This window comes from Ailuropoda melanoleuca, chromosome 9 (genome assembly GCF_002007445.2).
Source record: "Ailuropoda melanoleuca isolate Jingjing chromosome 9, ASM200744v2, whole genome shotgun sequence".
Classification (NCBI taxonomy): domain Eukaryota; kingdom Metazoa; phylum Chordata; class Mammalia; order Carnivora; family Ursidae; genus Ailuropoda; species Ailuropoda melanoleuca.
In genome coordinates, this window is record NC_048226.1 from 84781375 (window position 1) to 84806401 (window position 25027).

The window sequence follows — 25027 nt, forward strand, 5'->3', positions numbered from 1 at the left end:
TGCTTCTCACATATCATCCATCATGGCATCTTTCTCATTCTCTCCACACCTGGGAGAATCCAAAAGTTGTTGAAGGGCCAAGGCTAACACTTGACTCAAAGAGTTGACATACCTTTGGTATAGGAAAGATTTATTATCAGAATAATTTCTTACCAGGTGGTTTATACCTGAGACCTGACTCAGTGCCCAAGCTTTAGGGAGATTCTTGGGAAGGAGAAGACCAGGAGGTCATCTAGTTATGGAGAAACAGAAAATGATTACACTCCAAAAGAATTTGAACTCCCTTTTGGCAAGTACCCTCCATTTTTCCAGGCTCCCAGCCCAAACACAGGTTCACTCCGCCCCTTGCAGGTGTCTACATGACACAGTGGGAATCATTTCATGGCAGAAGTGTGGGCTGGAGAAGACCTGGCTCAGTATCAGAACAGATACTCTGAGAGAGGGGAGGGGACTCAACTTCTTGATGTTTCCCCAACTCTCCCCTTTGCAACTAGATTCTTCTTCCCTAGAATTCAACTCCTGGAGCAGAGAACATCATTACATGTTTTCAAAGTCAGAAAACATACAGACGATTTTTAAAAAATCAAAATAACCTCTGTAAAAATCATAAAAGCAAAGCATAATTATTATCAAGAACATTAGCAATAGAGAGCCACAAAAAGAAAATTTATGTTATCTAGTATCTCATGACTCATGGAAACCTTGGTTTGTACCTTGGTATATATTCTTCCAGATCTTCTTTACACCTAGAAGACACAGTTGTTTGTTTTCTGATTATCCTTGTCACTGAAACTTCACACAGAGCCATGATCATTCCTTAAGATAATTTCTACAAGTGCAATTACTGCATTTCCTAAGTCAAACAGCACACATAGTTTGAAGGTCTTTTGTTTCAGAAGCAGTTTTCATACACATTTCCAATCCCGTCTCTGCACTATAACCTTCCATTGCAACCTGGACATATGTTGACACTCAAAGCACTGTTGTTCTGCTGTGGTCCATAATATCCCCTTTTGCTGAGGAATTATTTGCTAAAATACAGTGTCTGGTTATTTCTGTGAAGGATATCAGAATATGCCACCCCCAAAGTATGCCTCTTTGGTGTGAGGGTTATTTTGAACTAAAAGCTATTGAGAAGCAAATATAAGAAAAACTCTCTGCCTTCCCACAGTTTGCCTAAAACAGGACATAACTTGATAAAGTTTCCTCCCCCCCCCCCCACACATACATCTCTGTCTTTCAGGAAGGACAGATGTTAATCACCAGAGACAATTCTAGACCCCTATCAGCCTGGAGATGTCAGCAGAGGAATCTACCTAACAAATCTTGCTAAAACTAGCTCTTATCTACTATTAGTTTCCCATACATTTGCCTTGCCATGATTTGATGGCCCTAGAAGCTCAAAGTCCTTTTCCTTTGGCTTGCCAGCTTAAAAATTTATTGTTCTTTTGTAAAGGTGCTGTGTAAGCCCAAGTTCAAACCACCCCTTTGAGTTCCTCATCACTGGGTACTCCCATGTGTATGCACAATGCGTATGTTAATAAATTTCTGTTTGTGTTTCTCTTCTTAATTTGTCTTTTGTTAGACTAATTGATAGAGCCCCAGCTGAAGAACCTAAGATAGGTAGAGGAAAAAGGATTTTTTCCTCCCCTAGACCTTCAAACACAAATATTTTTATCCACTCATTATATGTTTAAAATGAGTTCAAAGGACAACCTTGATAAATCTTAGATATAAATATTGTGAACTGAAGTTCATGGGTACACGTGTTTAGAGTGTAAGTGTAACCAGGAAGCACAGAGGAGTTAGCTTTTTACCCCATGCGACGTGACCAATGGTGAAAGAGAGACAGGGGAGTTTGTCTTCCAAGAGGTATCCCTAAAAAGCAGTATTACAGAAGAGAGAGAGAGAGGGAGAAAGTTACAAGATAGGAGATGCGATTGATTTGCACATTAATACTTAACAAATTTTACATGACAAACCCAACTCATTATACTTGGAGGTTCACTGTCACTTCTGTCACTGGAACCTCTGGATCCGTCAGGGTGGATGAAGAAGTAAACATGCCCATAAGAGCTGATTAAACAGGCTTTGTGATACCACCGTCTAGACAGAGAGTGTGCCATTTTGCACGCTTGTCAGCAACGTGTGAGAGTACTGGTGCCCCTACCTCTTTGCCAGGAGAATATATCATCATTTCAATTAACTTTTACCACTCCGAGAAGTAAAAAATTAATTTGAATTTAATTTTGGTGAGGTTGAAGTTCTTTCTATAGTGTAGGGAGTATTTTGTATCTTTTGAGGGGGCTATTTTCTGCTACACGGGTTTTGCCCACGGGTTTCAGTCACTTTTCATCTGATGTCTAAGAGTTCTGTACCTATTAGCGATGTTAGTTCTTTATCTGCAATAGATGCTGCAGATACTGTTTCTTCCGTTTTGTGATTTGTCTTTTTTTTTTTAAGATTTTATTTATTTATTTGACAGAGATAGAGACAGCCAGCGAGAGAGGGAACACAAACGGGGGGAGTGGGAGAGGAAGAAGCAGGCTCATAGCAGAGGAGCCTTGTGGGGCTCGATCCCATAACGCCGGGATCACGCCCTGAGCCGAAGGCAGACGCTTAACCGCTGTGCCACCCAGGCGCCCCTGTGATTTGTCTTTTGACTTTGCTTATAGAGCTTTGTCCCACGCAACTTCCTTTAATTTTTCTTTTGTTTTTATCTAGTTGAATTCATGATTCTTCCCTTTTATTTTGTCTGAATTTTTAGACATATTTAGAAAGCATTTCCTTACAGGTTAAAAAAAATCTACCTACTTTTAGTTTTCTTTTAGTACTTGGGTGGCTTCTGTTTAATAATTAGGTTCTTTTTTATAATTAGGTTTCTCGTCCATTTGTTCTTTTCTGTATTCTCTCTGTGCATAGGTGGAGTAAGGGATACACTTCTATCTCTTTCTTTCTAAGGAGATGTCTAGTTGTCCCAACATAATTTTGGTCCCAGTGCCTGGAGATGCCAACTTTATCATACATTACATTTCCATATGTACTTGTACTTCCTAGTCTATTCCGTTGACTGATGTGTCTATTCACGAGCCAGTGCAACACTTTTGTACTTATAACAGCTTTCTGATATATTTGACTCTCTGGAGGAGATTTCTGCCTCCCTCATTCCTTATATGGCTCCTCTCGTTCAGTGTTTCCCTGGCTATTTTTTTCAGGCTTATTTTTCATGTGACTTTTCATAGGAACTTATCTCATTTTTTTTAAAGATTTTATTTATTTATGTGACAGACAGACAGCCAGCAAGAGAGAGAACACAGCAGGGGAGTGAGAGAGGAAGAAGCAGGCTCCCAGCGGATGAGCCAGACGTGGGACTCAATCCCGGAATGCCGGGATAACGCCCTGAGCTGAAGGCAGACGCTTAACGACTGCACTACCCAGGCGCCCCGGAATTTAGCTCATTTTAAGATTAAATCTCTTTGGGCTTTCTATGGAGGCTTTATGATTAACTTATGGAAAATTGACATCTTTATAATATTGAGTCATTCTATTCAAGAACAAGGGATGTCTGTCCATTTGATGAAGTTCGTAAGTCTTTTAAAAGTATTTTGACATTTTTCTCATGTAGATTTTGCACATTTCATGTAAGTTTCTTTCTAAATGTTTTCTCTTTTTTTATTGCTATTGTAATTGGAATTCACTCTTCTATTATTTTTGTGTATATGAAGGACATTGATTTATATGTTAATTTTATATCTTGCTATCTTTCAGATTTTTAACATTGTAAGTGTTTTCATATTGATTCTCTAGAGGCACTGAGTTTTTAATTTTTTAAGGATTAGGATTTTCTTTTCTAAACGCTCCCTTTTCAGGGCACCTGGATGGCTCAGTCAGTTAAGTGGCCTTCAGCTCAGGTCATGATCCTAGAGCCCATGATCCTAGAGTCTCCGGATTGAGCCCCAAGTCAGGCTCCCTGCTCAGTGGGGAGTCTGCTTCTCCCTCTCCCTCTACCCCTCCCCCCCCCCCGCTCCTTTTCTCTCTCTCTCTTGCTCACTCTGTCAAATAAAGAAATAAAATCTTTTTTAAAAAAAGAAAATAAATGATGAAACTGAGAATAAGAGCAAGAAAGATTATTAAAATGGCTAAGTAGATTTGACAAGAAAAGGGAGGCTTTATTCTTTTTATTTTTTTTTTAAAGATTTTATTTATTTATTTGAGAGAGAGCGAGAGTGCGTGAGAGAGCAGGGAGGAGCAGAGGGTAAAGAACAAGCAGACTCCCAATGAGCACAGAGCCTGGTGCCCCTTGGGGCTCGATCTCACCACCCTGAGATCATGACCTGAGCCAAAATCAAGAGTCAGACCCTTAACCAACTGAGCCACAGAGGCGCCCCCTCATCTTTTTATTTTCTTAAACATAACTTACTGTGTTCTTATTAATTTCACTACCTAAAGTCTTTGCAGATCTGGTTCTATTGTCTGTTTGTTTCTTTTCTACTACCTGTTGCTCATGGTCTCTTATTTTCCTTATGTATCATGAGATTTTTTTTTTTTTATTACGCATTCATGTTCTTTGGAACTTGATCTATGGAATTATTTGAGGTCTGCGTTTAAAGTGAGTTCCTCCAGAGAAGCTCAAGTTTGTTTCTGCTACATGTTTAGGGATAATATCAACAAGTGACCAATTCAAAATAATTCTTAGCCTTGAGGCTTTTTAATTCCTTGGACAGTGTGAGTTCAGGGCACAAACCTGGATGACTATCTTTGGGCTATAGTTTCTCAGAGAATCTCTTTCCCCACCCATTCACTCAGTTCCAAGGTTTAAAAAACAAAAAACACAAAAAACACACTTTACTATCTGCTTCTCAGAGTAGGTTTACTTCAGAATCTCCCTTTCATTGATAGTGCAGCCATTTAGATTCCCAGCTGTATGTGGGAGTCACCTAGAATTCCCCCTTGGGGGACCCTGGTCTTGAGCTTGAGAGGCTATAAAAATAGACTAGTCTCCAGGGGTTGGTAGATGCCCTAGGACAAAAGCATGCTTAAGTGCTTGTTCACCTCTGGATTCTTGCCTTTTAATTCTTGGCTTCTAAGAATTTTTTTTTTAAACTTTCTTGCTAGCTTAACAATGTATTTTAATAGATCTTATTTAAATATAGATCTTTAGTTTTTTTCAATGGAAAAGTTGTTAAGAGTACCCAGGCTGTCCTACCTCCACCAGACTTGGAGGTCTAAGGTGATTTTTTAAAACATCAAATACATTTTAAGTTAATTAAGATGTAGGTATCTATTTATAAACATGGAAAGATAGTAATGTTACCGTCAGTGAAAAGAAAGAGTTGTAAAAAGTATGAGCTCATCGTAAAATATTCTCAGAGATCCTTAGATACAGAGGAAAGAGTTTTGGCTTTTTTTAAAGAATTTATTTACTTATTTGACAGAGAGAGAACAAGCAGCAGGCAGAGCGAGAGGGAGAAACAGACTGGGGTTATGACCTGAGCCAAAAGCAGATGCTTAACCGACTGGGCTGTCCCCAGAGGAAAAAGTTTTAAGTAGTGGCTGTTAATGGTAGCTATTTCAAGCAGGTTGAATTTTAGGAGATTCTTTTCTCTCTTCTTTTTTTATAGTTTTCCATAAGGAACATGAATTATTTGGCTAAAAATATAAAAAAAAAACTATTTAAAATTTACACAAATCTGAACTGAAACATTTCGATACTAAACAGGAATGGTGTTAACTTTTTTCCATAGCCATTTGAGTTTTTTACAATTTATCAGATATACACTTGTGTTTATGCTGGTTTTCACCCCTCTGGGCAAAATCCTCTCGGTGTAGCTATTTGGTATCTAGGTGCTATTTGGAGAGCTATTGGTATCCAGGAGCAATAGACTTTCTGGAAAGCTATTTGGTATCTAGAAGCAATAGACTTTCCCCAAAATGAGGCTATCAGTACAAAGGGAGGAGGTGAGGGTGGTTTGTCTTCACTGGAATCTTGCCAAAGTTTGAGGGTAGTTTGAGGAGTTGAAATGACTTAGATGGTGTCTTCCCTGAAAGCAGAACATAGAGGAGATAATCCCCCAAATGCTTTCCAGCGGATGATTCTTTTATTTTGTATGAGTGTTCCCTGGCTGAAATGATTTCTCATTTTCCCCCCCACTACCTCATTTAACTAACTCCAGATGAAGAACCTTACATCTTTCAACTCTTGTAGGGTCTGTATTGTTAAGGGATCTTTTAGAATTGATTTGAAAGTATATAGACAGAAATTTATTATGGAAATCAGTAGGTCATCAGCTCCAAAGACACTGTAATGGACCCTTTTCTAGGCAAATATGCAAGAAAATGCCACTCCAACAAGATCAACTTTGCATAAAAGCAGCTGCTGTAATACAATGAAAAAGTTTGGGGGAAAAAAAAAAGGAATACACTTGAGACTCCAGGAAAATTCCACTTGCATGCATCATATAATTAGAAAAAAAGGGAAAGACTGTGTAAGGCCATCCAAGTCAATTTTTGTCTTTCAGTTTAGCCCCGCAGACTTGGTGATGACCAACAGTCTCTTTGATTATGAAGTTCAAACATATAAAGTATATTCAGAATTTTTAAAGGGAACTACGTTTCTGAGACATGCTTCAAGTTTACTGGAATTTCACACCTTCATTTACAGAATTTTTGCTTCCTCTAGATGTGGCTGGGTTTAATTACTACAGCTCTCGCAGTGTTACAAAAGAATATAAATTGTACCCCAGGAGCAAATCAACCCTGCTACATCTACTTATTTCAAAGGTTAGACGGATACATTTATTGTGGTCATTGATTTGAAACCTCTTAGATGAGGATGCATTTTTGTCCTGTGTAGTAAGAACATATTTTGAAATCTTGTTCAGTTCTATCATCACAGGCAGTCAAAAATTACTCCATTATCACAAGCGATGACAGATCAGACTTGGCAAGTTCCCTTCACAGAGCTTTAGAATGAGCTGAAGGTTTGTGAGTATTTCTCTCCCCAGTTTAAGATCGGGTCTCTGTGCCAGATATGTCCCCTAGGCAAGGAATATATGTAACCCTTTATGGTCTCGGATTCTTCTCTGGGTTTCTAAACGGAAGTGTTTTGTGGTGTTCTCAAGCCAATTAATTATGCAGTGAGTTGAACCCCAGCCTGGAGAGGTAGTTCTTTCTGGGAATCTGCCATGGCCTCTAAGAAACCTCTTTCCTATTTAATTTTTTTATGGCTCCATGAATTTTTCCAAGTGGGTGATACTATGTGCTCTTTCTATAACAATAGCTTTGTGGTGAGGATCATGAGTAACTGTTTATTTCGAGAAGATTTGAAAGCAAAACGACTATCCCATAAAATTCTTCTTCTTATCATTGTCAAAAACAAGATTTTCAGATAAGGGAAGAAAATGAGAAAGACAGATCTCGATGCTTGAATGATCTTCTTGGTAGTTAAACCCGACCCTATCACTCTTGTGTTTAGAATTGCCCTTCTCACGCAGAGTAAAAATCCAAAGTCTTTGCCTGTGGGCTTGATACTATGTGGACTCAGTGACCTCTCTGATCTCTCTCAGCCATGCCCATCTTGCTCACTCCTCTTCGACCTCAGAGGCTTCCTGGCAGTTCCGCCATTCTCTGAGGCTTTGCGGTGTAGGTTCTCTCTACCCTTCCTCCAGCTAGTGGCACCACTGGCTCCCTGCTCAGATGCCCTCTCCTGGGACTCATCTGTGATCTCTCCATCTAAAAGAGCAGATTTTGTCCATTTCCATCCCCATCTTATTCTTCTTCCTAGCACTTACCAATGACATTATGTTATATATTTATTGGTTTATGTGTTTTCTGTCTCTCCCCATCATGAGTAAGTTCTGAGAAGCTGGAACTTCTTTTCTTTCCTGTGTATCCCCAGTACCTAGAATATTGCCTGGACCGTCACAAGTGATGAATAAGTATTTACTGATTGAACAGATACATAAATCAGTGGATGGTTCCTGAGGCTTTGGTCACCTGCCCTCTTAGTCAGACTGTCACCATGTGCTGTACATATGGATTTAGGTGGTTTCAAACTGGTGACAGTCATATGGGAAGAATTGAGGAGGCATAATTGATGAATTTCATTCAATGTAGCAAATACTTATCAAGCCCCAATTATGAGTAAGGCCCTATGTTGGAGTTGATATTAGCACATCTGCTTCTCTGTAGAAGCCTTGTAATTGACAGTTTTTATGCAGGAAGAACCAAAGCAGAAAGACTTCCTCAACCAGTTGGGACCCTGCTTCTGATTCCTGTTGAAATAAACTTACACTGACAAGCCTTTTCTGAATCCCTACTATAAGCAAGGCACTAAGCTGTTGATTATCCCACTGATGTGTTTCACAGTGGCATTAGTCTCTAAGGTTCAAATAATGGCAAATCTAATACTCAGGAAAAAGAATTTGGCCCAGCAACACAGCATAAGATTCTAGACTTCTCTTTGCTTGATGATATACATTTCCTTGCCAATTTCTCCCTGTGTACCAAATATAAAGAGGAAATGGTAGTCACTTTACTCTTGACAATTATGCCCCAAATTAAGAAATTCAACTGTTCCAGAAGAATAAATATAAATAAAGAATGCAAGAAATATCAATGTAAAAGTAATTATCTTAAGACTTAAGGTAGTTATGGATGTATCATGTGAAAGGAAATTACTAGGAAAGTGATACTTCCCAACATGTAAGCACTGTATGCCACCACTGGACAGGTGAAAATGTTTCAGTCAGCACATATTCAGAATTTTTAAAGGGAACTACGTTTCAGGGACAGGTATGGGTAGAGGAAATAATTGGTTGTAAGCATAGTCACCCTGGCTTTGATGGTCGCTGATATGCTTTGAAGAAGGTGCTTGGTGTATCAAAAGAGCATAGGCTACAGCCATTTGAAGGCCAACTCCACCCTTCTGCCTATAACACTGAGGTCTGAGTTTAGTAACTGGAGTACAGGAGACCTTTAAGCTATTATTCTTGTTCCATATTGAAAGGAAAGTGTTAATGCATCAGGTAGTTTTACTCAGTCTTGCTTATCTCTTGGAGCCAGGGCAATGATGCTTGTTCAAGCCAAGAGAACTGAACTCCTGGAATATTCACATAGTCACTGGTTAATAGTGTTATTCTGTATGCCTGAGGCAGTATAGCAAGATGTACCAGGCTGTCAACATTGTTTAATGTAAACACAAAGATTTATGATGCGTATTTGGTATCTGGTTTGGAGTCTGAATCACGGCTAGTCATGTAGCTATGTGACCAGCACCATTTAAAAAATTTGACCTCAAGACTCTGATGGGCTTCCTTAGGTGGAGACATTTTGTCTTTGTCTTTAGGTCTACAGCCAGGGAGAAAAATGTATCCTTATGACCCTCCCAGAAGTAGGACCTAGGAAGCCTGCACCTGATTTTTCTATTCTTTGTCTATGTATAACTTTTTCTTCCTGTTCCTACACTGTATGCTTTGCTATAATAAAACTTAAGCCATGAATATATATTAAAAAAAAAGATTCTAGACTTTTGCAGAACTGTACTACACTGAGAGCAGTACAAATATTAAAGCTATTAGAGTCCTGCTCCCACACTGGTCATTGATGTGCATTTGTGACCAAGACAAAAGTACATATGACCAATGACAAAAGTACATATTACAAATTAGTAAAAAAGTATATTTTTCTCCTTAATGTCTGAGCATGTATGACGAATTTTTGTTGCAAATACTTATATAGGTTATTCCTGGTGTATTCTATCTATATAATTTCCTAATAGTAAATTTTAAATGCACACATGTATAGTAAGATCTCATTGTACAAAAGGGTGGAATAAAAAGTAGAAGATAAGCAGTATCTGGGGCAGTTAATATCAGCTAACAGTGAAGAACTGACTGGGTGCTTGACACTGCTTACGGCTTTAATGACTTAATTAGATTGGATGGATTAATTCATTTAATAGTCACAATATAGCCATGAGTTAGGTACGCTTACTGTTCCCATTTTGCAAATTAGGAAATGGGAATGAAGAGGTTCAGTAACTTATGCAAGGTTACTAGTGATGCCAGAACTCTGCCACAATCCATGCTCTTTGATATTGCTCTATTTTATTGCCTCCCAGAAGCACATCTTCTGCCTGGGCAGGTGAGAAAGAAGTGTGTTACATACCAACCAGAGTGGACAGCCGTAGACGAGCTTTCTCAAAGTAATACAGGATTTTTTTTTTTTCAAAAGTAGACAATAATTACTGTAAGAGTTCAAAGGAGGGAAAGGTGAGTTCTGACTGGGGTGGAGTTGACTAAAAGCCAGAAATGGCTTCTTCATTGCAATAGCAATGCTAAAGGCAAGAAATTAGGGAGCAGTGTCTTCAAAATTTTGAAGGAAATTTCCTCCTAAGTGAAAATGCTATGCATAACCAAACTCATAATGAAATTTGAAAGTAAATACATACAAAGTCTCAAAAATGTATCTCCCCTCCATGCACCTATCTTATGATGCCACTAGAGAATGTCCCTCTTTAAAACAATGGAGTAAAATTAGATCCAGGAAGATGTGCAAAATTGAAAACAAGGATATCCAGCACAGGAGAGAAAGAACAAGAACCCCCAGAATAATAACTGTGGTTCTGGTGGAGAGGGCAGCCATTCAGATTAGAGTAGCATGACTCAAGAGACAAGCTGGCATCACCATCCCTGCTGTGGTTGGAACGTCTTCTCAACCAGAGAAAACTCCTGGAGGATGTAGTCCACCAAAGCAAGAAAATAGTATACTAAGAAAGAGGAAGACATGATTTCCAGGAAATAGGGAAGCCAATCTTGGAGAAAGACAGAGGGAATTCCAAGTAGCAAAGCAAAGGCCAGGATGACGCTGAGCACTGGTCTAAAGAGAAATCTGCCCGTAGAAGGAGGAATGTTTAATTTTTTATTTTATTTTATTTTTTACCAAAGGCTTTACGGAACACTGGGCTCAGATGTTATTGGAAGTGGTTGGAAAGATCAGCAAAAAGAAAATGAAGCAGATGAATAAACAAGGTAATTATTAACTCCAGGAAAAACTAAAAGTAAAAAGGGAAATAACAATGCATTATGATGCTTTTATATGAATAATATTTGCAAAGCATATGCATGGAAACAGCGAACAAAAAACTGTAATCTAATCATACTGGGAAGATAGAAGAGAAGAGAGGATAGAAGCCTAAAAGACTACATCCTCTTCTGCCATAAAAGAAAACCTATAAGTGATGTTTAAAATTAATTAATATATAGATAGCAGTACATGCATTTCATTTAGAAACAGGGAGATTTGAAATTGTCAGGAAAAAACTAAATAATTCAAAAGTGGCTTGTTCTTCTGGAGAACAAGACTATATTTTAAAATAAACTATTAGTATTATTTGCATTTTTAACATACATGTATGAATTACTTTAATAAGATAATAATTTAAAAAAATTAAAATTGTCCATTTGAGTTTTCTCAAATGTTTGGTATCCAAAAGACTCTCAATAAAGGCTTTTCTTATTATTAGGGTATAATTATTATTAGAAAGAGTCTTGGCTCATTGTCCGCTGATACTTTATCTAGTAATATCTGCCACTGACTCTGGGGATTTGGACAGGCGATTTGATTCACCGGACCTCAGTTTCTTCATTTGTAAAGAAGAGGGGTTAGCATACACGTATAAGCCCTTAGGCCTGTACCAACCCTGTTATGCCATGAATAGAACCTTTTATGCAACACGCATACACTGACAGGGCGCTGTCACCCATAAGAAGCTTGGCTGCTTTTAAAGTCCTGACTTTGATCTGAGCCGGGAAGATGAGGAATGTCTTAATCACTGGTTTGGGTACATGAAATGCAATTGTGAGGGGATGGGGGGCCTCCCACCCCACAAAGGACAGAATAAGACAGTATGATTTTAACCTCTGGAATGATCCTTGCCTTGCAGAACCATTGCATTAAAACAGGATGGTGTATCTGCACGTGCACCGTAAAGTGAAAACCCTATGTGAGTGTAGGAGGTATCCCCAGTATTATTTGGAAAAGGATCAATGCACTCCACTGGGAAAAAGCTCTGGTCTAGGAGTTAAGGCATTTGACTTCTACTGTTGACTTTGCTATTAATCCTCTAGGGAAGGTTGGACAACCTATCTCATGTCCTTCATCTCAGCTTCAGGGTTGGTCAAATGAAGATTGACTCAGTTGGAGTTCTTTGGTTAGCAGAAAAAGAAAGCAATTTAGAAAAAAGGGGGCAGCTCACACAGAACTGAGACAAAAGCTTTGGGAAGTACAGAAGCCAGAGATGTTCTGGAGTTCTGTGGTGATACGCAAAAAAATGGAACAACGATATGGCTGAAGCACAACCCAATCTGAAGGGCTGCCGTTAGCCACACTTGAGTAGGGACCTAGCAGCCCTCCGCTGATGTAGGCTGTCTTAGTCCATTCCTCTTGGGCTGCTGTAACAAAATGCCATAGACTGGGCAGTTTATAAGCAACAGAAATGTATTTGTCACAATTCTGGAGGCTGGAAGTCTGAGCTAAGGGTGCCAGCATGGTCGGGTGGGGACCCTCTTCTGGATCCGACTTCTTATTGTGTCCTGACCTGGTGGAATAGGCTAGGGATCTCTCTAGAGCATCTTTATAAGAGCACAAATCCCCTTCCTGAGGGTTCTGGCCTCATGATTTAAGCAACTTTTAAAGGCCCCATCTCCTAATACCACCACCTTTGGGGGCTAGGATTTCAACATATGAATTTTGGGGAGACATAGCATGAGGGTTAATTCTACAGTTGTGGGATCAAAGGGAGATCTGGGATAGTGGTCCCAGGAAGGGGGTGGTGAAGAGGACATTCAGGCATGTGGGGAGAGTGTTATTGACCTCATGCTATGGAAATATTTCAGTATTTCAACAATAGGTATGGCTGTATTGGTGAGTTTCTGCGGGTTGTTAGAACTATGTCTAGGTCCATTGATTGTCACTTCAGGCCTCATTTCTAGGATGATTTGAGATAAAAATTTAGTAAACACTTCTTTTCTGCCTTTGAGTCCCACCACTTTATACTCACATTTGAGGGATAGAGTATCTGGTTGGCCTAGTTCAGGGTTTATGCCCATGTTTAGCTAAGGGAGAAGGGAGAACTCTGAGTGACAGCTCACCACAGCTACATCCAATGGAGTAGAAGCAATTTCCCAAAAAGAACTCAGAGCTCAGTTACTCTAGGGTGAGATACAAAGTATTTAACAGCTGGTATGTCAGGGACATCCATCAATTAGAAGGTACATCAGCCCTTGACTATGGGGCAGGGCCCTGAAGTTTCCCTACTGTGCTGGGGGTTAACCCTTGGTTACCAGCTATGCAAGATCATGACAAACACTGGGAGTCTCAGGAGCAGGGATGGGATGTCAGCATGGAAAGGGGGAACATGGAAGCAGGGGCTTGGGCCATGGTTATGGCTCATAGGTATGGCACTAGTGCCTGCCTACTGGCTGAGTCTGAACACTGTGTCAACAGAAGAAGGGGGGAATGGATGCTAGGCTGAGGAAAAATCATAGCTGGCTGTTGCCAGGGGGTTTGGAGAAGAACTGCAAATAACTCATGAAGCTGGAAACTGGTTTTCTACACAGTGCATGAGGAAACGGACAGTGGCATTTTTGGCTTTCACAGTGACTAGGAGAAGGGGAGAGTGCTCCTGGAAACTGGTGATGGAGTCAGAAATAATAGATGTCCTACAATGTCTGGGGCAGTCATGCTGTCCTATCCAAAATGCCAATAGTACCTCTGTTGAGAAACATTGCAGGGAGAATTTTCTGGAAGGGGCTGCTAAAGAGAGTACAACCATATGCAATGGGCAGAAGAGGGACAGTCCTAGTTTGGGTGATATAGCTACCATTTATCATCATGATGGATTAGGTCCATAAACACATCTGTCATGAATGCACAAGACCATCCCCTGAGATACTAATAACTCCCTTCTTATACACAAGGAGTTAGGCTCATAGAAGCAAACTAACTTCACCAAAGTGACACAAGAAAGAAACAGAGTGTCTTCAATTCAAGTTTGAGTCCAACCTTGTAAGGTTCCAGGGGATTGAGTGGAGAAGGGAAGCAGGGTGTGTAGGGGGGAGGTCCTTCGAGACAAACAAGATCACAGTCATGTTGAACTCAGGATGAGAGTCTAAGAAGAGTGGCTGAGTCCTGAAATCACTGACTGTGGGAAGCTGACATTTTTGGGTATCTTTGAGAAGGTTCCAGATGTTCACACGTTCATTCTGATACAATTTTTTTTCTAGATGTGGGGGGCGGAGACCATTAATGGAGTCTTCCAGTCATTTCTATGATTCAGTTCTCAGTACTCTCCCAGACTCTAAGGGCTGACCTCAAGATAAATGTTGAATAAACACTCCCTTGAAGGGGCTGGGAATTTACACACAACTGTAACATAATGGACAACTGATTAAAACCAGCCATTCTGATTCGACATTAACCGAAGTTTATTTACATCAAAAGTGCAATGCCAGAAGTCAAAAGTTAAAAAGATGAAGGAAGGATGAGCTAGAATTTTAAGAAATAACATTCTGTGCGGTTACAAAATCAATAAACATTATTGTATAGGGTTTTTAGCAAATAGTATGCTTCTCTGTTTGCTGTATATGGATTTTTGTGCACATATTTCACATTTAAAAATCACCTGGGAGTTCCTCATTTCTAATTTTCTATAGTTTCATCATAAATACTGCCTCCCCGCCGCACCTAAAACTTTGAGCTAATATGCCACTACCTTCCGCAGAGGAATTACAGGAAAAGCTGAGTTTATACTAGTCATCTACACCTTGGTAAAAACGAAAGACTGAGTAGCTTTTTTTAAAAATAGAAATACCATGCAATCCAGTAATTCCACCACTGGTGTTTACTCAAGGAAAAGAAAAACATGAATTCAAAAAGATATATGCACCCCTATGAGTATTGCAGCATTATTTACAATAGCCAAGATATGGAAGAAAACTAAGTGTCCATCAATACATGAATGGATAAAGGAGGTGTGGCACACACACACACACACACACACACACACACACACACACACACCGGAATATTACTCAGCCACAAAAAGAATGAGATCTTGCTATTGTGACAATATGGTTGGAACTAGAGGATATTACGCTAAATGAAATAAGTCAGACAGAGAAAGACAAATGCCATGATTTCACTTATATGTGGAATTAAAAAGCAAACAAACAAAGCAGAAACAGACCGCAAATACAGAGAACAAGCTGGTGGTTGCCACAAGGGAGTGGGTAGAGGGATGGGCAAAATGAGTGAAGGGGAATGGGAGGTACCGGCTTCCGGTTAGGGAATGAATAAGTCCAGGGGATAAAAGGTCCAGCATAGGGACTATAGTCAGTGGTAGTGTAATAGTGCTGCATGGTGACCGGTGGTAGCTACACTCGTGGTGAGCACAGCAGACAGACAGGGCTGTCAAATCACTATGTTGTACACCTTAAACTAATGTAACACTGTGTGTCAGCTCTACTTAAATTAAAAAAAGAGATTTTATTAGTGAAAAGGGGGATCAGGGTATGATGGAAGTAGGTAGGCACTTGCATGGGGGGGGTGCAGAGGAACAACCAAAGTGGTGGTTATTTCCAAGAATAAATACTGCATTTCAGGAATTCTGGTCTCTGCCCTTCAATCTAAGTAGAGGGCTGTCTTTCCAGTTCCCGCCCTCTCTCAGACCTCCAGGCGAGGCCACCAGGTGGCGCTCGCACCCTTGCAGTAGTCTTCGCGGAGGGCTTGGACTAAGCCTGTCTCCTTAAAAATCGTGCTGGCTGCCCGACCCCAGAAAATTTTGTTCTGTGAAAAGCAATTGCAAAAGGGCGCCGAGCTTGGTCCCCGCCCTGTGGCAGAGCTGAGGCCAATTTGAAAAGGGACCAATGGAGGCAGAGCCTCGGTGGGGGCTGGAGCGGGCCCTTTGCACTCCAACCGCAGGGATGTTCAGAGCGTTTCCAAGCAGATGAATCTGCACGCAACATCGGGGAAAGTGGAGTTGGTGGCTAACAGTGGTTGGGACGGTTAGAACGTCCAATGGACCCCCTTTAAAGGTTTCAAAAGCCCTTCTTTCTGTATTCTCAGCTGGGCATGTGGGAAGCAGGTTAAGAGGACCACTTGCCCTTTCTCTTCTGTCCATCACCCGCCTTTAGCGGTTTTCCAACGTGAGAAAGCATTTTCTTGCAAAAATGAGTTGTTGCTAAATTTCTGTCGTTTCTGTAACCCCTCCTCAACATTCGTGCTCACAAAATCTGGATTGTAAAGAACGCCGCCGAGGATTGGTGCCCGGTTCAAAAAGGGGTTAACGACGATGACTTTCTAAGGGGGCCCAGAGGGTGACAGCGCAGCCCTCGTTCCTCGAGACATGGCGCGAGGTCTGGCGCAACTCGTGGGCTTCACATCTCAGGGTAGAGACTCTCGGTTAGGTGGCCGGCATGGGTCAGAACCACCAGGGTGTTTGATAAATGCAGAGTCCTTGGCCTCAGCCCAGACCTGTTGAAACAGGATCTTTGCGAGTGGGAAATCTGCAGTTCAGGAAGTCCAACCCCGGGCCACTGCCAGCATTCGTTCTTTTAAGCCCACAAAAATATCCATTTCAACACACTCAAATGGTTCTCCTGCACATTAAAATTTGAGCATCGCCGCTTTGGCGTTTCGCAGCGCTCGTTCCGACGAGGAAGCGAGAAGAGGGGAGGAAGGGTACCCCTTCGCAGGGCGTGCGCGCTCCCAAGCGCGAGGTCCTTGACGCGGGAAGGCAAGTCGAGTCTTGGGAACGGGGAAGTGGGCGCCCAGTACCTGAGTCCTGGAGGGCGCCATATGTCGCAAAGCGCCCGCAGGGCCGGACTCAGCGGCCCCGCACGAGCCGCGGGCGGAGCGACAGGGCAAAGGCGGCTCTTTCTGGACTCAAGACAGCCGACTGCGGCGCGCACCTGGGGTGGCCGCCAGGTCTGGGGACGCGCGGGGGCGGTGCGGGGGCGGGCTCCTCGCAGGACCTCTTGCGCGGCGGGGGTGGGGAGAGGAGGAGGAGATAAGGGGGGGGCGTTTGAGACTTAGGCCTGCCTCCCACCTCCCCAACCTCCGCCTCCGCGGCCACCTTCTGCTCTATAATTGGCTCCCGGCTGGCCTTCCTTTCCTCTTATCTGATCCTGGGCGCCTGGCAGGAGGGAAGCGCTGGGGAGGAGGCAGCTCCGGGCTGCACACAGTGGGAGCTGGAGTGGGAGAAGGAGAGGGAGAGGAGAGGGTAATTAAAAGGGGCACAGCGCGGGAAGCGAGCGAGAGCCGTGCGCCGCCAAGAACCAACTCGCGGCGAACTTGCAACCTACCTAGGCATCGAGAGGTCCCCATCTTGGGCTAGAACGTTCCCCTGCACAGGTGGGTTCCAGTCTTTCTCTGCCCTACTTCGGGTCGGCTTTGAAAAATCTATTCGTGAGGAAGGAGAAGTGGAGAGGGCGAGCCACCTGCAGACGCAATGCAATTCTGTGGACCTTCTTTACGCGCGCGCCCAGGATGGCCCGGGGACCTCCGGGGTGGGATGGGACGGTGCACCCAGATGCCTCCTCGCGGGGGTCGCTGGGCAAGGAGTTTGGAGGTATTACGTGATGAGAATGCAAAGAGAGCGACAATGCCTTGCGTTGCTCCCGGGAACTTTGCCCTGTACTTGGGTGCTGTGAGCGCGCGGCGGGAAGAAGAGGGTTTGGCTTCGAGACTGTGGCAATTCCAGCATTCCAAGTAGAAGGGGCTTAGTAAAGGAGACAATCTGGTGAGAAAGGGGCTCAGGAATTTGTCTTGGAGGGCTGTATGTAAATAGCACGCTATTTTTATTTAGATTGTATTTGGGGGCGTTTGGAAGAGCAGTCGATGGCGGTCATGGGAGATAAATTTCACCCAGCCACCCCTTGGTGCAGCCACAGATCAGCGCTGGGGTCAGGCGCTAGACGCAAAGAGGAGCAACCAGACAGAGCGCGATGATGGAGGACTTTGGCGTTAGCAGCCCCTCTGTGTCTCTGCTCCAGGAAACCCGATGCTTCGCACGTTTTGCTTTGGTGTCTGGACGCAGGAGGTTGCGGCTTTGAGATGCACCAGCGGGCTGTGGTTTTGGAGGGTCCTCTCCGCCCTGGCTTTTCCACCCCTAATCTCCTCCAGTTTTATCCCTTTGCACCCCATGCCTGCTTCAAGCCTCCTGTTAGGCACGCAGCGCCTGGGCACAGATGCAGCCCGTGGAGCTGGGTTTTGGCATGCAGTGCGCACAGGAAAGACAGGGTTAGGGAAAGGCCGAGAGAAACCGGCGTGGAGTCCAGGAGTGGCCTCTGCCCTCCGCGAGCGCCAGGACGCCGCCTGCGAGTCCTGGACCACGGGCACTCCAATGTTGGCACTGGGTTCTTGGGGCCTCTGCGTAAAGCCTGCCCTGTGGCACTCGAGCTCAGGGTTGACTAGAGGTCATCCCTTCTGCTTAGGTACAGGCTTAGAAATTGTCTTTAGGGGAAATGCCCAAACGGAGATTGTGTGCAGCTCTCACAGGGGCTAGGATTCCCCCCCCCCAAAAAAAAAATTGCTTCTAGAGCTGCCACCGAAGCCCCATTCCCTCTGGAAGGTTTGGACTCCTTTTTGGAAGTTTTGGAAAGTCTGCTGGGTAGCAGCTGAAGGGGATGGGAGGGGGAGGAACAAAGAAATATGGGATGAGACTTTGGTGGCTCTGTAGGGAGCAGAAATGCAAACAAGTTTTCCTGAAATTCCCCTTTAAAGACTTAGGGGCTTCTTGCTGACAAAGGGCCTAGGAGGGCACTTCCTAATTGCAGCGTGGGATAAAAAGGTCTGTGTTCCAATCCTTAAGCACACAGGCTTAAGTTGGGTGCAATTAGAAAAATTGGTGTTCTGTTTCTGATAAGGTGGTCCAGTCCTGCACACAGAGAACTCATGGGGAAATCTGGAAGGAGTAAATGAATAAGTGAGTGAATGAAAGAATAGCATTTGGGTTTTTGCTTGTTCCAAAAGAGCAACTTGGATGGATTTCCTCTGAATCTGGCCCTAATGGCTTGGTTACTATAAGTAGACTTCAGGATTTTTTTTAACAGCTTTATTGAGGTATAATTCATATACTATTCAAGAATACAATACTTGTTTTTATATTCATAGACTGTATTCACAAATACTTGTTTTTATATTCATAGACTGTATTCACAAAGTTGTGTAGCCATAGCACGAGCAATTTTAGAACATTTTTATCATTCCAAAAAGAAATTCCTTACTTAATTAGCAGAAACTTCCCATTTCTCCCAATCTGACCTCCCACCCCACCTCCTCTCCTGGCAACCACTAATCTATATTTCGTTGACATTTCGTATGAATGGAGGCGTACAATATGTGTGTGGTCCTGTGTGAGGGGCTTCTTTCACCCAGCCAAATGTTCTCAAGGTTTGTCCATGATGTGCAAGATACTCACTCACTAAACACTACGCATCTCCTCCTTCTGCCTGGAGAGCCTGCTGCCAGGACAGACCTGAATCTCCACTGCAGCCCTGGCCTCCTGGGGGTCCCTTTGAAAGGACAGGAGCCACACTGGTGAGGCCTCTCAGTAATTCCCTGGGAAGGATTTCTTGGAACCCATCAGAATTCCTGGAACAATTTTGGTCAGGTCCCAGGCTTCAGGACTGATGGGAGGAGCCCTTTGGCCCTTTTCCTGCTGCTAACGGTCCAGCTGAGGATTTCAGAGAACTCGTGGGGCCTTCCATGCGGCTCTTGACTTTCTGAATCAGCCAGGGCTGTCTTAAGAACGGGCCGAACAGGGGCGCCTGGGTGGCTCATTCGATGAAGCTTCTCCCTCTGGCTCAGGTCATGAGCTCAGGGTCCTGGGATCAAGCCCCCTTATCTGGTTCCCTGCTCAGTGGGGAGTGTGCTTCTCCCTCTCCCTCTGCTCTACCCCCAACCACTCGTGCTCTCCCTTTCTAATAAATAAATAAAATCTTAGGAATAAAAAAAAGAGAGGGCTGAGCAAAGTGGTGTGACTTAAGGGGCACTGGGTCAAGCCCTAGCCTACAAAAAGCCTCCTTGGGGTGTGTGCCCTTTGGCTCTTAAATACTTCCTAATGTCACCAAGTAAAACACGGAGAGCCTTTGCCTGTTTTAAGCTGACAGTTTAGCGCTTATGTGACTCCAGAGCCACATTTGCTGTCATTTTTATCCAAAGTCAGCCAAATGACTGCTGTTTTCCTGGCCTGTCGAGTATAACCCAAGATTCCTTTCAAGGACAAGGGCCTTCCTGAATTACGGCAGGCCGAGGTGGTATTGTTTGAGGCCCACTGAGCTAACACATTATCTGGGATTATGACAGTTTTTCTAGAACAAGGTCGTTGGCAAGTGAGACACTGGATGGTCCCTGGGGGAACAGAGGAGACAACAAGGGTGGGGGGTGGAGAAAGGAAAGCTTAAAGGAAAATGACAAAAACAAACTTCCTCCATGGCAGATTTGCCCTTGATAGGGCTGGGTGTCAGGAAAACTGTCTCATCCTGCGCCTTCTAGAAACAAACACAAAGTGGCAGGGATCCAGTTACTCCTCTATGTACAGTAAGCCTTGGGTGAAGACCAACCTCATCCTGTTATGGTGGGGGTGGTGAGAGCGTGTGTGTGTGTGTGTGTGTGTGTGTGTGTGTGTGTGTGTGTGTGTGAAGTGCTGGCATTTTTTTTTTTTCTAGTACCTATTGAATACCTGCCTTTCTCTCTTTCAGAAACACATTTAGGTCCCTTGAATACTTGGAGAAGTAAATATTTTTCTTCCTTTAGAGATCAGATCACTGAGCTTCTGGGATATAAACTACCTTGCCTGGGGTCACAAAACCAGCCTGTGACAGATACACAATTAAGAAAAGTCTGTATAAGATTTGAATCCCACTGGGTACATTCTCCATCAGCTTCTTTGATGGGAGTGGGGGAGGGGTGTGGGACCAACATGGATGCTGTCAACTGAGGCCCTAGAATCTAGTAGCTAGCTGAAACAGGGGGTGAAAAACACGAAGATATGGGTGAAATATAAACTTGCTCCTTTTGTGCCCTGTCCATGTTTCTTACCCTCTTTGAGCTTTAGTTTGCTCATCTAGAGAACAAGGATAACAGTAGCCACTCTGAAGGGTTAAGGTCTAAGTTGATCTAGTACAGAGCCTGGAAGACAAAAATGGCTCCTCTCGTCTACTGCTGCTCCTTCCTTCTTTTCACTTTTCCCCATCTCTCTCTCTCGGCTCCATTTTTTGAGAGGATGGTGACTAGAAAGGCTATGGGCAGTTCTGAGAGCAGAGTGTCTACATCAGGACTTAGAGGCTAGACTTCCCATTTCTTCGAGGTGATTTTTTTAAAATATTTTATTTATTTGAGAGAGAGTGAGTGAGAGAGAGAGCACAAGTAGGGTGAGGGGCAGAAGGAGAAGCAGACTCCCCACTGAGCAAGGAGCCTGATGCTGGGCTCAAACCTGGGATTCAGAATCATGACCTGAGGGGAAGGCAGACGCTTAACCAGCTGAGCCACCGAGCCACCCGGCTCACAACCCCCACGCCCTGCAAGGTGATTTTTAAATTTATGTTCTTGACAAACTTTTCCTGCAACAGGCCTTTGTTGGAGCTACCCTGGCAGGTGTCTTGAACTTTCAATTTTAGGGAGCAGCGCTTGGTCTCTTCCCTTGCAGAAATTACCTGGATTGTTTATGAAAATTGATCCAGAGGGAGACTGGGCTTTGCTGAGTTCATCAAGTGTCTTAGGCTGTGTCTATAACTGGGAGCACCCAGGGGATGCCTTCTAGGATAAATACCTGTTCCTGGATGGCTTTATATCTGGTTTTATACACAGATTGTTATCTACATTGAAATGAGTTGAAATCTAAAAATGGTGTTTCACTGTAGGTTTTTCTATTCATCTATTCTTCCTCTACCTCCCCGACCTGCCTCCTGCCATGTCCCCAAACTGCTAAGCATTCAAAATACAGCGGGGAACAATACACTTCGGCAGATAGAAATGCAAATAGCCAATTACAGTACAGTGCCATGTGCTATAGAATGGAATAGAAAGATTACTACCATAGTAACTACAGGGGGAGCAGCTGGTCCAGACTTGGAAGATCAGGGAAGACTTCCTACGGGTTGGGATAGCTATGCTGAGATGGCCCACTACCCTTTAGACTGCTTATAATATAGAGTTTAGTTAAAAACAATGCCCCATTTCTTTGACCAAGGAGCTATGTCAGTCCTTAAAAAAAAAAAAAAAAAGAGAACAAAGAATAAGCCAGGTAATGGATCATTCCTGAATCAAGGAGCTGTCACTCTAATTTGCCATGCTTTGGGGATGGCTGTGCTTTCTGGCCTGTAGAATTTACAGCACCTAGTTTAAGATGGAGCAGCTGCATTTCTGAGGCCAATTTGCAGTCAAGTCCCTTGCAGTTAATCTACATAGGGTCTTTGTATGAATTAGAGAAAGGTGGTCTCTCGGAGCATAGCCATGCCAGCGGAAGAAGAAAATAATGCCTTCTCCTCTGAATAACCCAGCTTTGCATACAACTCGGATTGGAGAGTGTCTGCCCATTTCAGGCATCACTTGCTCTTGGTCAAATGCAAATTGTGTAGTGCATCAACTGTAACCTGTACACACAATGATCATTCAATCATTGATTATTCAATCAATCAATGTTTACTCATGACCTGTTATGCACTTTGAACCTTTTTGATTATGGGTTAAACTGCCATATAGATAGCTTCTGGTACCCAAAATCCAGAAGGTAAAAGTAGTTACTGAGGCCTGCAGTTAGCTGAAATGATGCAGGGGGATAAGGTGGAAATGCAATCCACAGGAGGTGTGCAGTGAGGGATGTAGGTGGGCGCTACACAAATTATGGTCTGCTGATTGGTGCCTTCCACACACTGTTACTTCTCCCTGCTGAGATAAAACTATACCAGGATCAAATACGCCACTAAGCACAAATATATAAATCAAATATGTCACTAAGCACACTGTTAGTTCAGCTGAAATTATGTTTTTCATAGCAAAGCTTTCCTGAAGAAGGAGCAAGACAATGCATTGATTTACATTTTGGTATAATTTCCTTATCTCATTGTGGACCAATAACAGTTCACAGACTGGCAATTTTGAGGAGTACCAATCTAGGAACCATTGGCCCATATCTGGACAGGAAGGTGATCTTAGATTCTTTCTGTTTTTATACTATTTACTGTCTTCCTCTTTTCTTTCTCTTCCTTCCTTCCTTCCTTCCTTCCTTCTTTCTTCTTTCTTTCTTTCTTTCTTTCTTTCTTTCTTTCTTTCTTTCTTTCTTTCACTAACTTCTCATCTTTGTCTTTATAATTTTTCCTCTCCTCCGTTTCCTTATTTCTAGCTTATTATTTCGTTCCCTTCCATTTTGGTGTTGTGAATTTGATTCATGTTTTTTTTTTTTTTTTTTTTTTTTAAAAACAAAATGAGAGGAGCCCAAATACATAAGAAATGAAAATAGAAAACAATCACAGAATTAAAGGAATTCACAAGACTAGAATAGTAATTTCAATTATTGTATGCTGATGCATTAGAAAACAAAGATGAAATGGATTATTTTTAAACAAATAAAAATTACTAAAATACTCTAGGTTTACAGAAATTATAAGTAAGACAATAGGCATAAAGATTTTGAAAAGTAGTTAAAAAGTGGCCTTTCCCAAATGCCAAACTCCCATGGTTTTGCAAATAAATGCTAACAAAAATGTATAAAAAAATTAGTTAATACCAATACTATTATAACTGTTCCAAAGGACCATTTACATAAAGAAGTAAAACTTCATATTTTTATGAAATTGGAAAAATAATGCTGACATACATATTTGATGCAGCATAAAAAAGAAAGCTGTGGACTCATCTCACTTATTAATATCAGTGCACTTATTAATATGAATTAATGTGTATTAGCGAACAGAACCCAGTAACACATCAAAGAATAATATGCCTCTCTATCGTCATTACAGTTGATTTTATAGTAAGGCTTGGTATCAGGAATTATGACTCCTCTGACTCTATTCTTCTTTTTTAAAAGATTGTTTTAGTTTTTCTAAGTCCTTTGCATTTTCAGGGTGCCTGGGTGGCTCAGACAGTTAAGCATCTGACTTCAGCTCAGGTCATGATCCTGGGGTCCTGAGATTGAGCCCCACATTAGGCTCCCTGCTCAGTGGGGAGTCTGCTTCTGTCTCTTCCTCTACCTGCAGCTCCCCCTGCTGTGCTTTCTCTCTCTGTCAAATAAATAAATAAAATCTTTAAAAAAAAAAAAAAGACTTTAAGTCCTTTGCATTTTCCTGCAAGTTTTTAGAATCAATTAGTTAATTTCTACAAAAAAAAACAACTTGAGATTTTGTTAAGATTGCTTTGAATCTATAGATTAATTTGAAGACATCCTAGCAATTGGATTTTTCAATCCATGAACATGGTATACTGCTGTATGTATTTAGGCATTTTTAAGTTTCTCTCAGGAATTCAGTTTTGTATTTTTTTTAGTTTTTACACCAAAAAGTGTAGAACATACCATGTCTTACTGATTTCTAAGTATTTTGTGTTTTTTGATACTATTGTATATAGAATTTTTAAAACTATTTTATTGTCCATTTGTTTGCTGCTATAAGAATATGATTAATTTTTGCCTATGATCTGTGTCTTGCAGCCTTCCTAAATTTACTTATTAGTTTAAGTAGGTTTTTTTCCTTTGGTATGTTCTTTAGGATTTTCTGTGCAGAAAATCATGTTGATTTTAAATAAAGACAATTTTCCTTCTTTCTTCCCATTCTTTCTGCCTCTTCTTTCTTTCCTCTTTCTTTCTTCTTTCTTCTTTCTTCTTTCTTCCTTCCTTCCTTCCTTCCTTCCTTCCTTCCTTCCTTCCTTCCTTCCTTCCTTCCTTCNCTTCTTTCTTTCCTCTTTCTTTCTTCTTTCTCCTTCCTTCCTTCCTTCCTTCCTTCCTTCCTTCCTTTCCTTTCCTTTCCTT

General features: G+C 42.2%; 1 protein-coding gene across 6 annotated transcripts in view; it reads left to right on the top strand.

Moving 5' to 3' along the window:
• Positions 1 to 3519: 3519 nt before the first annotated feature.
• The window catches only part of COL14A1 (collagen type XIV alpha 1 chain), a 225959-nt gene continuing 204451 nt past the window's right edge, over positions 3520 to 25027 (top strand). For 3 of the 6 annotated variants that reach the window (XM_011232716.3, XM_011232717.3, XM_011232718.3), the window contains exon 1: positions 17109 to 17412. The gene's annotated coding sequence lies outside the window, so the exon portion shown is untranslated. Of the gene's footprint in view, positions 3586 to 10946; positions 11031 to 16639; positions 16796 to 16859; positions 16987 to 17108; positions 17413 to 25027 lie in introns of those variants that run through there. The other 3 variants (XM_034668564.1, XM_019806266.2, XM_034668565.1) reach the window with 3 other exon arrangements.